At 48.2% G+C, this 16,770-nt stretch overlaps 1 protein-coding gene across 2 annotated transcripts in view; it reads left to right on the top strand.

Moving 5' to 3' along the window:
- FKRP (fukutin related protein) overlaps positions 1 to 16,770 on the top strand; it is a 28,520-nt gene that overhangs the window by 6,593 nt on the left and 5,157 nt on the right. The window contains exon 2 of one of the 2 annotated variants that reach the window (XM_083160397.1): positions 15,363 to 16,335. The exons of the other annotated variant lie outside the window; for it this stretch is intronic. The gene's annotated coding sequence lies outside the window, so the exon portion shown is untranslated. The remainder of the gene's footprint in view (positions 1 to 15,362; positions 16,336 to 16,770) is intronic. 2 annotated transcript variants of the gene reach the window in all.

Below are 16,770 nucleotides of genomic sequence, written 5' to 3'. Positions count from 1 at the left end.
CGATAAATCCTACGTGCAGCCCGTGCCATCTCTGGCTCCAGTGCGATGTGCACGGGACTGTGGGATCCGATGAATCCTACGAGCAGCCCTTGCCATCTCTGGCTCCAGTGCGATTCCAGCATGGACTGTGGGATCCGATGAATCCTACGTGCAGCCCTTGCCATCTCTGGCTCCAGTGCGATGTGCACGGGACTGTGAGATCCGATGAATCCTACGTGCAGCCCTTGCCATCTCTGGCTCCAGTGCGATGTGCACGGGGCTGTGGGATCCGATAAATCCTACGTGCAGCCCTTGCCATCTCTGGCTCCAGTGCGATGTGCACGGGACTGTGGGATCCGATAAATCCTACGTGCAGCCCTTGCCATCTCTGGCTCCAGTGCGATGTGCACGGGACTGTGGGATCCGATAAATCCTACGTGCAGCCCTTGCCATCTCTGGCTCCAGTGCGATGTGTACGGGACTGTGGGATCCGATGAATCCTACGTGCAGCCCTTGCCATCTCTGGCTCCAGTGCGATGTGCACAGGGCTGTGGGATCCGATAAATCCTACGTGCAGCCCTTGCCAGCTCTGGCTCCAGTGCGATGTGCACGGGACTGTGGGATCCGATGAATTCTACGTGCAGCCCTTGCCATCTCTGGCTCCAGTGCGATTCCAGCATGGACTGTGGGATCCGATGAATCCTACGTGCAGCCCGTGCCATCTCTGGCTCCAGTGCGATTCCAGCATGGACTGTGGGATCCGATGAATCCTACGTGCAGCCCTTGCCATCTCTGGCTCCAGTGCGATGTGCACGGGACTGTGAGATCCGATGAATCCTACGTGCAGCCCTTGCCATCTCTGGCTCCAGTGCGATTCCAGCATGGACAGTGGGATCCGATGAATCCTACGTGCAGCCCGTGCCATCTCTGGCTCCAGTGCGATTCCAGCATGGACTGTGGGATCCGATGAATCCTACGTGCAGCCCGTGCCATCTCTGGCTCCAGTGCGATGTGCACGGGACTGTGAGATCCGATGAATCCTACGTGCAGCCCTTGCCATCTCTGGCTCCAGTGCGATGTGCACGGGACTGTGGGATCCGATGAATCCTACGTGCAGCCCTTGCCATCTCTGGCTCCAGTGCGATGTGCACGGGGCTGTGGGATCCGATAAATCCTACGTGCAGCCCGTGCCATCTCTGGCTCCAGTGCGATGTGCACGGGACTGTGGGATCCGATGAATCCTACGTGCAGCCCGTGCCATCTCTGGCTCCAGTGCGATGTGCACGGGACTGTGGGATCCGATGAATCCTACGTGCAGCCCGTGCCATCTCTGGCTCCAGTGCGATGTGCACGGGACTGTGGGATCCGATGAATCCTACGTGCAGCCCGTGCCATCTCTGGCTCCAGTGCGATGTGCACGGTACTGTGGGATCCGATAAATCCTACGTGCAGCCCTTGCCATCTCTGGCTCCAGTGCGATGTGCACGGGACTGTGGGATCCGATGAATCCTACGTGCAGCCCTTGCCATCTCTGGCTCCAGTGCGATGTGCACGGTACTGTGGGATCCGATGAATCCTACGTGCAGCCCGTGCCATCTCTGGCTCCAGTGCGATGTGCACGGGACTGTGGGATCCGATAAATCCTGCGTGCAGCCCGTGCCATCTCTGGCTCCAGTGCGATTCCAGCATGGACTGTGGGATCCGATGAATCCTACGTGCAGCCCGTGCCATCTCTGGCTCCATTGCGATGTGCACGGGACTGTGGGATCCGATGAATCCTACGTGCAGCCCGTGCCATCTCTGGCTCCTGTGCGATGTGCACGGGACTGTGGGATCCGATAAATCCTACGTGCAGCCCGTGCCAGCATGGACTGTGGGATCCGATGAATCCTACGTGCAGCCCGTGCCATCTCTGGCTCCAGTGCGATGTGCACGGGACTGTGGGATCCGATGAATCCTACGTGCAGCCCGTGCCATCTCTGGCTCCTGTGCGATGTGCACGGGACTGTGGGATCCGATGAATTCTACGTGCAGCCCATGCCATCTCTGGCTCCAGTGCGATGTGCACGGGACTGTGGGATCCGATGAATCGTACGTGCAGCCCTTGTCATCTCTGGCTCCAGTGCGATGTGCACGGGACTGTGGGATCCGATGAATCTGAAAGCTTTAGGAATGCGACCTTCCTTTCCAGAGCACGCAGATATCTCAGAGCCTTAGAAATGACTGCAGACGGTCTCTTTCAAACAGGTTTATTCACCGTACCGTACCATAGCTCGTTGGTCACATACTTATACCATGTAACACAAATAATTCCTCCCCCTTATGGGAGGGGATATTACCAAATACATACATGTTCACATGCTACACTCCCCTAGTGTGGTGTTACAAAGTCTATAACTGGTTTGACGTAACTTTACTATGCCATCTCCGATGACATGGAAGAGTGTATTTCCCCATATGGGTATCATTAGTAACTTTGACTTATTTACAGAACCTGAAACTCAGAAGGAATATATCTCTTAACCCATTCAGCTTCCTGTACACAAGATAATTATAATGCTAGTACATATGGGTCTTTATAATACTCTGTACTGACAAGACTTATGCTATGGTATAAGTAATATAATGTTGAGTAAGATAAACTCTATCATTTACTCCCTCCTTTTTATAATAATTAAACATTACAATTGAGGTTACATTGTTTACATACAGTAGTAAACAAAGTCAAAAATACAAAAAAATTATTATAAATATAAGAAAACTCATAGTGGTCGGACATCTTACAATTCAAACTGCCTAACTATGCAAAGGATTAGTCTCATCAGATGGTTCTAGTGGGTTATAGCCCTGAGAACAAGGTAGCTTCTCCCTGTCGTCAGAGAGCAATTGGCTGTTCGCTCACATCCATCGGAATAGACTGATTCTCTGCTTTCTGTGTCCTTCCAGATACGAGTTTTTTAACTTGGTTGTAGTTGCTGCGGACTGACACTTTTAGACAAATAGAGAAAACACACATCAATACCTTGAAAGCAATATAAGCAAGTATACATAGTACTATAATTTTTAGGCCAAACATGAGAATTCCCATAACCCATCCACCGATTCCTGAAAACCATGTAGATGGATTTAGAAAAGACAGCCAGCCCCAATCACCTCCTAGAGTGTCAGGTGTATTATGCTTAGTGGCATAGATCTTCATGATTTATCACTTGTGCTGCAGGTACTATGCATCCTAGGGTGAAATTCCCATAGTCGCCATAAACAAACCACTTGTAGGCATATTTCCCACATAAATAATATAGATTCTTTGGGAGAATTGGAGGTATGTTGTCCCACATTCTCCTTAAGTTATCCAATCCTCTTTCTGTCGTTAGACTATCAATTACAAACTCGTTGGAATTGCTTCCTGTCTCATTCATCAAATATGATGGGGACGAATGTCCACTCTCCTCCTCCTGAGGTAGGACCTTGAGAGCAGATCCAACAGTTTGTAGTGTTAAGGGCATTCCCTACCAAATTATGCAATTGCAACAACATGTTTTGGTTTTCTCCAGTAGGGGCCTTTCATCATTCTATGCATGTTTTCTCAGGTGGCTGTCCACAATACTCACAAATACACCTTGAGATGAGTGGTACATTCCTACATTCATGGTTAGGGCTTATTACTTCCCTTTTTCTCACATAATGTGGTTTGGGATAGACTATAGAGGTAACTTGTACTGTACTGTTGTTATTAACTTAATCTGGTGCCTCTAGTATTGTACATAACCATATTATTGCAACTATTGTGGTTGCCAAACACATAATACATCCCCATAGACTTTTATCGGGTTTGGGTCCCAATAACATCTCAGCAAACTGCATCTTCAAACTTAACTTTGTAATCGTTTATAATGGGAGGCATGAATCCATGTGTCCCTCCCCTGTAGCTTCACGGATGTTGGTGTAGTCAGTAGGACCTGAAATGGACCATCATATCTGGGCTCAAGCGATTTCCGAACATGTCTCTTAAGATACACCCAATCTCCTGGCTGGAGATGATGCGGATTGTTTTCTGCTGTAGACTCTGTAAAGTGTGTCCCCCATCTGACTCAATGACATTTGGGACACCATATCTACAGACAATTTCTGAGAAGATTTTCTTAGCTGTGTTCCTTGCTGTGGGCTTTGCTACAGCGAAAGCCTCCACCCATTTTGATAGAATGTCCACTATTACAAGTGCATATTCATACATTCCACACTTAGGCCTCTGAATGTAGTCAATCTGCAGTCTCTGAAAAGGAGCTGATGTTTTTGGTATTGCCCTTTGTGGAGTTTTTACTCTTATCCCTGGATTGCTTGTTCCAGAGATCCAGCATGCTTGTGTATGAAGTGTTGCTGCTGATTGGAATCCCGGAGCAATCCATCTCTCTTTAGTAATGGCAGTCATTTGATCTTTCCCAAGGTGGGTCTGTCCATGAGTGACTTGGCACATGGCTGAGTATAGTACTCTGGGTAGACATAACAGTTCATCTTTTTTCCAGAGCTCTGTTTCTTCATCTTTTGCCGCTCCTTTCCTTTGCCACTCTGCTTTTTCCACTGGACCTACTTGGTCTTGGAACTTCTTTAATTGCTGCATATCTGCCATGTGTTGTGGTTCTTCCATTTCCGTCACAACCAAGTAGTGGCTTTTCCTACTGGCTGGGCTTTTGCTGCTTTTTTAGCTTCTGCATCTGCAAGATTGTTTCCTCTTGTTTCTTTTGTTTGATTCTTTGTGTGTGCTTGAATCTTGATGATGGCAACTTTGTGTGGCTTCATTAATGCTTGAAAAAGTTTTTTAATGAGGTCAGCGTGCTGTATCTGTTTTAAAGTCTCTGTTTTTTTTTCCAGATCAAACCATAGTCCACTGTCACTCCCCAGCTGTATCTGGAATCTGTATAAATGTTCGCTGTTGTATGCTCTGCGTGCTCCAATGCTTTAGTAAGGGCCACAAGTTCAGCTGCTTGTGCTGATAAGTGTGCTGGTAGGGCTCCAGAAGTTACTACTTCAGTGTCAGTAGTGACGGCATATCCAGTGTAGGGCTTGCCATCTTCATAGTATCTGGACCCATCAACATATAGTTCGTAATGAGCATTGGGTATGGGCATATCTTGGACGTGTGGCAATGTCTGGGTTTCTTGTTCGACCATGGAGATCTACTTTGAACAAGGATGCCGGACTGTAGATAAGCTTGTAGTTGCTTGGTGATGGCGACTCTTTGATCAGGATTCAGTGGATATTGCTTTACGGATACTGGCACTGCTCCTGGCTTTAGTTGCAGTTGGACAGGTTGTACGTTCAGCTTGCCAGTGTCCATCTTCCCCTTAGACCACAGCTTGTCTGGTACTTGGGATGTGATCCAATCTGGGAGGATAACTTCAGCAAAATCTGTAATAGATGACGGGGAGAGAAACTGCCTATACCCACAAATGACACAAAACAGACTATAAAATCCACTAATGAGCACACATGCTACACCTGTGCAGCCTAACAGAACACTCAAGCTATAGATCCATAGGAGTAGCTGTGCCCACAAATACAAGAACAAGTGAATAAGGCAAAACCCCAAAATTTATCTGGAGAGAACATACAAACTAAACACAAAACAGAAAATTTCTAACGAAATACCCAAAACAGGAATGAGCCACTCTGTGGCTTGTACCAATGTTTCAGTAAAGTATCATTGTTCATATTAGGCTATGAAAGATAACATAGTCACATATGGACAACAATAGGAACTGTGTTTATTTTAGCACTGCATTTTTAACGTAAAACTAAATTTCCAAATGTCATAGTAAAGAAGTATAACGTTCCCTTCAAATACTCAGTTCTTATTAAATGCACACATATGTGTTTGAGTATGTGTGTATATATCCACATATTTTCTTACTTTAAAGAAAAATTCAAGTAGTAATACCCAATGAAAATTAAGAAATATCTGATATGCAAAAAAATACACTTCATTGTACTGAAAAGTTTGCTATGATTCTATAAAAAGAGAACCGAAAATAGCAGTCAGCTCGTATCTTTAACTAAGGAGACAAAAAAACAAATGTTACTGTCACATAATTGTTTTAAAAAAAAAAAAACAAATTAAACATACAACTTAAATACTGATCAAATTTCTAAAAGAAAAATAAAAAAACAATTTTAAAGTCAGCGCTATAATCCTAAAAGAATGATTCTTGTAGCTAGCTTACTGCAATAGCAGATGTTGTGACGTCACATGCATTGAACATAAAGAGACATTCACTGTTACACACACTGTGTTAAGCATAGAGCAGCTACGTGATCTTTCGTGACCTTTAGCTGTCATGCAGTCAGTTAAAATCCTTAACATGCTCAAATGTTAAATACTGAATGTTTAAATACACTTTAGTATTAAAATTCACCAAATGCAAAGATCATAATTGCATACATATGAATTAGACATGCACATTAAACATTACAAATGATTACACACATGTAATGACACAAATTTGATGATTTTAGTTCATTACTTTGAACACAAAACTGTACATTTGATTCTGCGCATTGGTAATATGAGGAAAATTAAGATATTAATTTACAGTATTTTCCTGGCCAGGATACATTTTCCAAAATCACCAATTTGCAGACTTTCAAACATAAAGTTTTTTTTATTTTCTCAGATCAGTTGTTTGATCTGGGCACATATTTATTTATTCCTATGATTTTTAAATAAAAACAAAACTTTAATTTCTTTTTATAGTTACTTTGGATGTCATTATTTTTATCTGGATTTTTTTACTGTCTGTCTTTGTTTAAGATACTTATTTTTATTCTTAATTGCTTGCGTGTCCTAGCCTCAGATAACCCATCTTTGGGTGGACTTTCAAATGGCACCTCTTTTTCCCGTATTTTTTATCTTGTAATTCCTGTAACACTGTAAGCCATATATTAACTGTATCTATATAACCTTTTTTCCTGTAGCCAATGTGCGTTCGTCACTTGGAATTGCTTCCATGCGACAGGATCTAAACTTCTATCCTTACGAAAATTAGCCCTTCTTAAAATCGAAACGATCGATTTCTAACCTTCCCTTTCTGCTACAACCTCTAGGGGGGGGGGAGCGCTCCATTAACCTTCCACTGTTCACTCCCATTGGATTAATTACTTCCTGTGGGTGTGGCCATTATCCACGTGCGTAAAGCAGTGTGTAACGTTGTGCAGAAAGGTCAAACAACTGTGCTTCTATTGGCTAAAGTTTAATATAGATGCGGCTTTCAGTTCCCTGTTTTCAATCTAAGTCAAAATATCATAACCACTTATCAGGACAATAATATGATACCACTTTTATAACCTGGGCAGACACCCTGTTCTGAGCACTTTAAAAATGTATTACTGCAAGCAATTCTGTTATATGCACCTTACGCTTGTTGCTGTTTAAATGACAATTAGACAGACAATCCGTCACTCACACCCCAACATGTACGTAAACACTTCTAGTTTTATAAGGGCTGTATCCTAATTGGTTCAAAATGGCTTCCAGGGGCATTCTTTGAAATAAGGCAGGTCCAGCCTATCACAGCATATTCCAATGAAAGTCTTAGAAGCTTTTTTGAACTTTATTCACACCTTATAACTTATTTGTGTTTACAAGACAAACAACAAAAACGCTTTTAGAGCACTTTGTCCAGCGTTAACCAGAAGTAATACCGGACTCAGATCGCTCCACTTACAAGCCTCGTTAAGATGGCCAATTCATACAACATGAAACATGTGCATACAAAATTCTGACAAAACAAACAAAAAACGCCAAAAAAAATAATAAAATAAATAAATAAATAAATAAAAAATGAATAAAAAAATAATAAATAAATAAAAATAAATGAAAAAACAAAAAAACAAAAACAACACAACTTATGCAGTCATATCCAAAGCTGTGCGATATCCAAATGCTCTATATATGGGTTTTTTATATGAAGTTTGCAAGAGAAAAGCAAGTGTATATTTATGCTCTGCCTTCTAAAACAGGGATTCTGAGAGAGTAAAATATATACATATATGTTTATATATATATATATTTTTAAAAGAGATTCCACTCACCTCAGATCCCTCTGTAAATAGCAGACATAAATGTACGCGTTCCTTTCTTGCTTCTGTCATCCCGGACGAGCCCCCACTGAAAGCTTTAGGAATGCGACCTTCCTTTCCAGAGCACGCAGATATCTCAGAGCCTTAGAAATGACTGCAGACGGTCTCTTTCAAACAGGTTTATTCACCGTACCGTACCATAGCTCGTTGGTCACATACTTATACCATGTAACACAAATAATTCCTCCCCCTTATGGGAGGGGATATTACCAAATACATACATGTTCACATGCTACACTCCCCTAGTGTGGTGTTACAAAGTCTATAACTGGTTTGACGTAACTTTACTATGCCATCTCCGATGACATGGAAGAGTGTATTTCCCCATATGGGTATCATTAGTAACTTTGACTTATTTACAGAACCTGAAACTCAGAAGGAATATATTTTAACCCATTCAGCTTCCTGTACACCTGAAACTCAGAAGGAATATATTTTAACCCATTCAGCTTCCTGTACACAAGATAATTATAATGCTAGTACATATGGGTCTTTTTAATACTCTGTACTGACAAGACTTATGCTATGGTATAAGTAATATAATGTTGAGTAAGATAAACTCTATCAAATCCTACGTGCAGCCCGTGCCATCTCTGGCTCCAGTGCGATGTGCAGGGGACTGTGGGATCCGATGAATCCTACGTGCAGCACTTGCCATCTCTGGCTCCAGTGCGATGTGCACGGGACTGTGGGATCCGATGAATCCTACGTGCAGCCCGTGCCATCTCTGGCTCCTGTGCAATGTGCACGGGACTGTGGGATCCGATGAATCCTACGTGCAGCCCGTGCCATCTCTGGCTCCAGTGCGATGTGCACGGGACTGTGGGATCCGATGAATCCTACGTGCAGCCCGTGCCATCTCTGGCTCCTGTGCGATGTGCACGGGACTGTGGGATCCGATGAATCCTACGTGCAGCCCGTGCCATCTCTGGCTCCAGTGCGATGTGCACGGGACTGTGGGATCCGATGAATCCTACGTGCAGCCCGTGCCATCTCTGGCTCCAGTGCGATGTGCACGGGACTGTGGGATCCGATGAATCCTACGTGCAGCCCTTGCCATCTCTGGCTCCAGTGCGATGTGCACGGGACTGTGGGATCCGATGAATCCTACGTGCAGCCCTGGCCATCTCTGGCTCCAGTGCGATGTGCACGGGACTGTGGGATCCGATGAATCCTACGTGCAGCCCGTGCCAGCTCTGGCTCCAGTGCGATGTGCACGGGACTGTGGGATCCGATGAATCCTACGTGCAGCCCGTGCCAGCTCTGGCTCCAGTGCGATGTGCACGGGACTGTGGGATCCGATGAATCCTACGTGCAGCCCTTGCCATCTCTGGCTCCAGTGCGATGTGCACGGGACTGTGGGATCCGATAAATCCTACGTGCAGCCCGTGCCATCTCTGGCTCCTGTGCGATGTGCACGCGACGTTGAGATCCGATGAATCCTACGTGCAGCCCGTGCCATCTCTGGCTCCTGTGCGATGTGCACGGGACTGTGGGATCCGATGAATCCTACGTGCAGCCCGTGCCATCTCTGGCTCCAGTGCGATGTGCACGGGACTGTGGGATCCGATGAATCCTACGTGCAGCCCGTGCCATCTCTGGCTCCAGTGCGATGTGCACGGGACTGTGGGATCCGATGAATCCTACGTGCAGCCCGTGCCATCTCTGGCTCCAGTGCGATGTGCATGGGACTGTGGGATCCGATGAATCCTACGTGCAGCCCGTGCCATCTCTGGCTCCAGTGCGATGTGCACGGGACTGTGGGATCCGATGAATCCTACGTGCAGCCCGTGCCATCTCTGGCTCCTGTGCGATGTGCACGGGACTGTGGGATCCGATGAATCCTACGTGCAGCCCGTGCCATCTCTGGCTCCTGTGCGATGTGCACGGGACTGTGGGATCCGATGAATCCTACGTGCAGCCCTTGCGATCTCTGGCTCCTGTGCGATGTGCACGGTACTGTGGGATCCGATGAATCCTACGTGCAGCCCGTGCCATCTCTGGCTCCAGTGCGATGTGCACGGGACTGTGGGATCCGATGAATCCTACGTGCAGCCCGTGCCATCTCTGGCTCCAGTGCGATGTGCACGGGACTGTGGGATCCGATGAATCCTACGTGCAGCCCTTGCCATCTCTGGCTCCAGTGCGATGTGCACGGGACTGTGGGATCCGATGAATCCTACGTGCAGCCCGTGCCATCTCTGGCTCCAGTGCGATTTGCACGGGACTGTGGGATCCGATGAATCCTACATGCAGCCCTTGCCATCTCTGGCTCCAGTGCGATGTGCACGGGACTGTGGGATCCGATGAATCCTACGTGCAGCCCGTGCCATCTCTGGCTCCAGTGCGATGTGCACGGGACTGTGGGATCCGATGAATCCTACGTGCAGCCCTTGCCATCTCTGGCTCCAGTGCGATTCCAGCATGGACTGTGGGATCCGATGAATCCTACGTGCAGCCCTCGCCATCTCTGGCTCCAGTGCGATGTGCACGGGACTGTGGGAACCGATGAATCCTACGTGCAGCCCGTGCCATCTCTGGCTCCAGTGCGATTCCAGCATGGACTGTGGGATCCGATGAATCCTACGTGCAGCCCGTGCCATCTCTGGCTCCAGTGCGATGTGCACGGGACTGTGGGATCCGATAAATCCTACGTGCAGCCCGTGCCATCTCTGGCTCCAGTGCGATGTGCACGGGACTGTGGGATCCGATGAATCCTACGTGCAGCCCGTGCCATCTCTGGCTCCAGTGCGATGTGCACGGGACTGTGGGATCCGATGAATCCTACGTGCAGCCCGTGCCATCTCTGGCTCCAGTGCGATGTGCACGGGACTGTGGGATCCGATGAATCCTACGTGCAGCCCGTGCCATCTCTGGCTCCAGTGCGATGTGCACGGGACTGTGGGATCCGATGAATCCTACGTGCAGCCCGTGCCAGCTCTGGCTCCAGTGCGATGTGCACGGGACTGTGGGATCCGATGAATCCTACGTGCAGCCCTTGCCATCTCTGGCTCCAGTGCGATGTGCACGGGACTGTGGGATCCGATGAATCCTACGTGCAGCCCGTGCCAGCTCTGGCTCCAGTGCGATTCCAGCATGGACTGTGGGATCCGATGAATCCTACGTGCAGCCCTTGCCATCTCTGGCTCCAGTGCGATGTGCACGGGACTGTGGGATCCGATGAATCCTACGTGCAGCCCGTGCCATCTCTGGCTCCAGTGCGATGTGCACGGGACTGTGGGATCCGATGAATCCTACGTGCAGCCCGTGCCATCTCTGGCTCCTGTGCGATGTGCACGGGACTGTGGGATCCGATGAATCCTACGTGCAGCCCGTGCCATCTCTGGCTCCTGTGCGATGTGCACGGGACTGTGGGATCCGATGAATCCTACGTGCAGCCCTTGCGATCTCTGGCTCCTGTGCGATGTGCACGGTACTGTGGGATCCGATGAATCCTACGTGCAGCCCGTGCCATCTCTGGCTCCAGTGCGATGTGCACGGGACTGTGGGATCCGATGAATCCTACGTGCAGCCCGTGCCATCTCTGGCTCCAGTGCGATGTGCACGGGACTGTGGGATCCGATGAATCCTACGTGCAGCCCTTGCCATCTCTGGCTCCAGTGCGATGTGCACGGGACTGTGGGATCCGATGAATCCTACGTGCAGCCCGTGCCATCTCTGGCTCCAGTGCGATTTGCACGGGACTGTGGGATCCGATGAATCCTACATGCAGCCCTTGCCATCTCTGGCTCCAGTGCGATGTGCACGGGACTGTGGGATCCGATGAATCCTACGTGCAGCCCTTGCCATCTCTGGCTCCAGTGCGATTCCAGCATGGACTGTGGGATCCGATGAATCCTACGTGCAGCCCTCGCCATCTCTGGCTCCAGTGCGATGTGCACGGGACTGTGGGAACCGATGAATCCTACGTGCAGCCCGTGCCATCTCTGGCTCCAGTGCGATTCCAGCATGGACTGTGGGATCCGATGAATCCTACGTGCAGCCCGTGCCATCTCTGGCTCCAGTGCGATGTGCACGGGACTGTGGGATCCGATAAATCCTACGTGCAGCCCGTGCCATCTCTGGCTCCAGTGCGATGTGCACGGGACTGTGGGATCCGATGAATCCTACGTGCAGCCCGTGCCATCTCTGGCTCCAGTGCGATGTGCACGGGACTGTGGGATCCGATGAATCCTACGTGCAGCCCGTGCCATCTCTGGCTCCAGTGCGATGTGCACGGGACTGTGGGATCCGATGAATCCTACGTGCAGCCCGTGCCATCTCTGGCTCCAGTGCGATGTGCACGGGACTGTGGGATCCGATGAATCCTACGTGCAGCCCGTGCCAGCTCTGGCTCCAGTGCGATGTGCACGGGACTGTGGGATCCGATGAATCCTACGTGCAGCCCTTGCCATCTCTGGCTCCAGTGCGATGTGCACGGGACTGTGGGATCCGATGAATCCTACGTGCAGCCCGTGCCAGCTCTGGCTCCAGTGCGATTCCAGCATGGACTGTGGGATCCGATGAATCCTACGTGCAGCCCGTGCCATCTCTGGCTCCAGTGCGATGTGCACGGGACTGTGGGATCCGATGAATCCTACGTGCAGCCCTTGCCATCTCTGGCTCCAGTGCGATTCCAGCATGGACTGTGGGATCCGATAAATCCTACGTGCAGCCCTTGCCATCTCTGGCTCCAGTGCGATGTGCACGGGACTGTGGGATCCGATGAATCCTACGTGCAGCCCGTGCCATCTCTGGCTCCAGTGCGATTCCAGCATGGACTGTGGGATCCGATGAATCCTACGTGCAGCCCGTGCCATCTGTGGCTCCAGTGCGATGTGCACGGGACTGTGGGATCCGATGAATCCTACGTGCAGCCCGTGCCATCTCTGGCTCCAGTGCGATGTGCACGGGACTGTGGGATCCGATGAATCCTACGTGCAGCCCTTGCCATCTCTGGCTCCAGTGCGATGTGCACGGGACTGTGGATTGGAATAGGTGATTAGGCACTTGTGATTATTTCTGCCCTATTTTCCTATCCAATTCATCATAATGGGGGGGTTCAAATGGTATCAGTGTGTGGGGGCCCATACAGATGAATGAATCTACGTTTCGGAACAACCGCTTTACAGACTTTTCAAGGGCATCTTTAATGTGGAGAAATCCATAATGGGAGCAAATCGCTAGGAATAATGATTTATTATCCCGCACTTGGTCACAGGGCAGGACGGGGTCTCGGGCTGATGCAAATTCACATGTTCTCTCTCTCTCTTATTTACAGTGTCTTATATAGCGCACACATATTCTGCAGCGCTGTACAGAGTATAGTTGAATAGTCACAGTGTAGCTTACAATCTATGTTCCCTTCCACGTACACACACAAACATTTTGTGCCAATTAGCCTACCAGTATATTTTTGGGTTGTGGGAGGAAACCGGAGGAAATCCATGCAAGTACGGGAAAATATACAAACTCCACACAGTTAGAGCCATGGTGGGGATAGAACCCATGACCTCAGTGCTGTGAGGTAGTAATATAACCATTACACCGTCCGTACTGTCCTGTATATATAACACATGGTGGGGATAGAACCCATGACCTCAGCACTGTGAGGCAGTAATGTAACCACTACACCGTCCGTACTGCCCCGTATATATAACACATGGGGGGAATAGAACCCATGACCTCAGCGCTGTGAGGCTGTAATGTAACCATTACACCGTCCGTACTGCCCCGTATATTTAACACATGGTGGGGATAGAACCCATGACCTCAGCACTGTGAGGCAGTAATGTAACCACTACACCGTCCGTACTGCCCCGTATATATAACACATGGGGGGGAATAGAACCCATGACCTCAGCGCTGTGAGGCAGTAATACTAACCATTACACCGTCCGTACTGCCCCGTATATATAACACATGGTGGGGATAGAACCCATGACCTCAGCGCTGTGAGGCAGTAATGTAACCATTACACCGTCCGTACTGCCCTGTATATATAACACATGGTGGGGATAGAACCCATGACCTCAGCACTGTGAGGCAGTAATGTAACCACTACACCGTCCGTACTGCCACGTATATATAACACATGGTGGGGATAGAACCCATGACCTCAGTGCTGTGAGGCAGTAATGTAACCATTACACCGTCCGTACTGCCCCGTATATAGAACACATGGTGGGGATAGAACCCATGACCTCAGCGCTGTGAGGCAGTAATACTAACCATTACACCGTCCGTACTGCCCCGTATATATAACACATGGTGGGGATAGAACCCATGACCTCAGCGCTGTGAGGCAGTAATGTAACCATTACACCGTCCGTACTGCCCCGTATATATAACACATGGTGGGGATAGAACCCATGACCTCAGCGCTGTGAGGCAGTAATGTAACCATTACACCGTCCGTACTGCCCCGTATATATAACACATGGTAGGGATAGAACCCATGACCTCAGTGCTGTGAGGCAGTAATACTAACCATTACACCGTCCGTACTGCCCCGTATATATAACACATGATGGGGATAGAACCCATGACCTCAGCTCTGTGATGCAGTAATATAACCATTACACCGTCCGTACTGCCCCGTATATATAACACATGGTAGGGATAGAACCCATGACCTCAGTGCTGTGAGGCAGTAATACTAACCATTACACGATCCGTACTGCCCCGTATATATAACACATGGTGGGGATAGAACCCATGACCTCAGCGCTGTGAGGCAGTAATATAACCATTACACCGTCCGTGCTGCCCTCACATGTGTTGCTCTGTACTGCTTAGCCCCATACACACCTGATTTACACACAAGGAATTGCTCAGGAGGCCCTTCTGAGAATTAACTTCTAAAGAACGGGTAGTTGTACGTTCAACACAGGTCATTGGCTACTTATGTCTGAACAATCTGCATGTTCAGCAGGGTCCTGGTGACACAAGTGCACGATCTTATCAGTGTGTAGACATTTTATCGTCCACCCACGCCCGTTGGTCGTCTAGGGTGTCCAGGGCTTTAGTCCATCTGTAAACTGTAATGGGATCTATGCAGAGGTGCAGCAGTTTTTATTCAGAGCACTAGATAAAAGGCATTAGTTTTGATATAATGGATAAGGGGTATATTTGAGCATGCGTATATTATAGTACGGTAGGAATTTGGGGTTATATAAGAGAGTGAATCAATAACGACCTGCACTCCAGTAATAGTAAAACTTCTGTCTGATCAGCGCTTTCCGTACTAGGTCACGGTCTCCCTGGTCACTGTGACCGCAGTGCGAGAAGATATGGCCGCCCCACTTGTGATTTCCACGAATGAGGAGCAGCGTGCAGTGATCCGTGGTCCGAGGGAGTGTCTGGCGCTGATATTTATCTCAGGTTTTGTGCGCAGTATGGACAATGTGTTTTTTGTCACGGAGAAGTGTCTATGAATGGATAGAGAAGTTCAAGGAAGTTCGCACACGTGTCAGCCACGAAGGAGGAGCCGGGCGCCCGGCCACATCCACAACAGCTGAGAATATTGAGCGCGCGTGAACTGATTATGTTGTTTAGACGAGTGTCCGTGGATTATGTTGCAAATCAGCCGCGGCTCTGCATATGCAATATTCCACGACAGACTGGGGTTTCGCCAAGTTTGTGGGCGATGGGAACCGAAACAATTCACAGACCAGCACAAATAGAGGTGTTCAGACATCTACAAACAATTGGGGCTGTTTTCTGGGGGTTCTCAAGGGCCAGTACTGGGACGTGGTCAGGAGAAAGGTTCCGCAGCCACCAACGATGGTTACAGGGTTTCTCCAGCTGCTCATGCTGGGCTTTACTTACCAATCAGATTCTATGTATTCTCTTCTAGAAGGTTCTACATAAGTAGACTCTAATTGGTTGTCCACAACAACATCCAATCTTCAACAGAACTTCCGCCTTGTTAATAAACCCCACTGTCCACGCTCTCTAATAATCTCCACCCGATAGTCCTGATCTCACCCTATCGGACTATCACCTGTTTGCTGATGAAGATTGGCGTCTGATAACGAGGTGCCGACAGAGGTGCATTCCTGGCTCTCTGCTCACCAAGGCATTTTATACTGATGGAATACCAAGTCTATAGCGGAGCTGGGAGAGTGTGCTGCACAGGGATGTATTTGTCTTTTCTGAAAGGAGATTAAAATAAATTCTACAGACCAAATGCCGATGACGTGACTTCCCTGAATATATGAGGTATGATGTGTATTTGGAGGCTTTGAGCTGAAAGCCGCCCAGTGTGAGAAATCTATATAACAGGGGAACCTGCGATTCTCTTCACCCCCCACTCAGCATAGGAACTACACCTAGACACTATAGGCTTGGTATCACACACAGGACCACGGCCACATTATTCCATGCGCTTTAATTAACAGACTATTAATAAAACGCACGGCATTCCCGCACGCGCTGTTATTAACACACACTATGTTCACCTTGTCTGTCTTATTCTTGTGTTTTTAATATTTCAGTTTTAAATGATACAAAAAAGTTAATTTTATTGTGAATTTCTCAATTCTTTTTAGTGCGCCACATCTAGACAGATTATTTCCTATGTGTTCTATCTTGATAAAATGATGTCTGTGGTAACACACCCCTGAGTATATCACAGATTGCTGTCTTGTATAAATA

This window comes from Crinia signifera, chromosome 9, assembly GCF_055691185.1.
Source record: "Crinia signifera chromosome 9, ASM5569118v1, whole genome shotgun sequence".
In the NCBI taxonomy this organism is placed as follows: domain Eukaryota; kingdom Metazoa; phylum Chordata; class Amphibia; order Anura; family Myobatrachidae; genus Crinia; species Crinia signifera.
The sequence above is the reverse complement of the archived record's forward strand: the minus strand, read 5'-3'. Positions and strand labels throughout refer to the sequence as shown.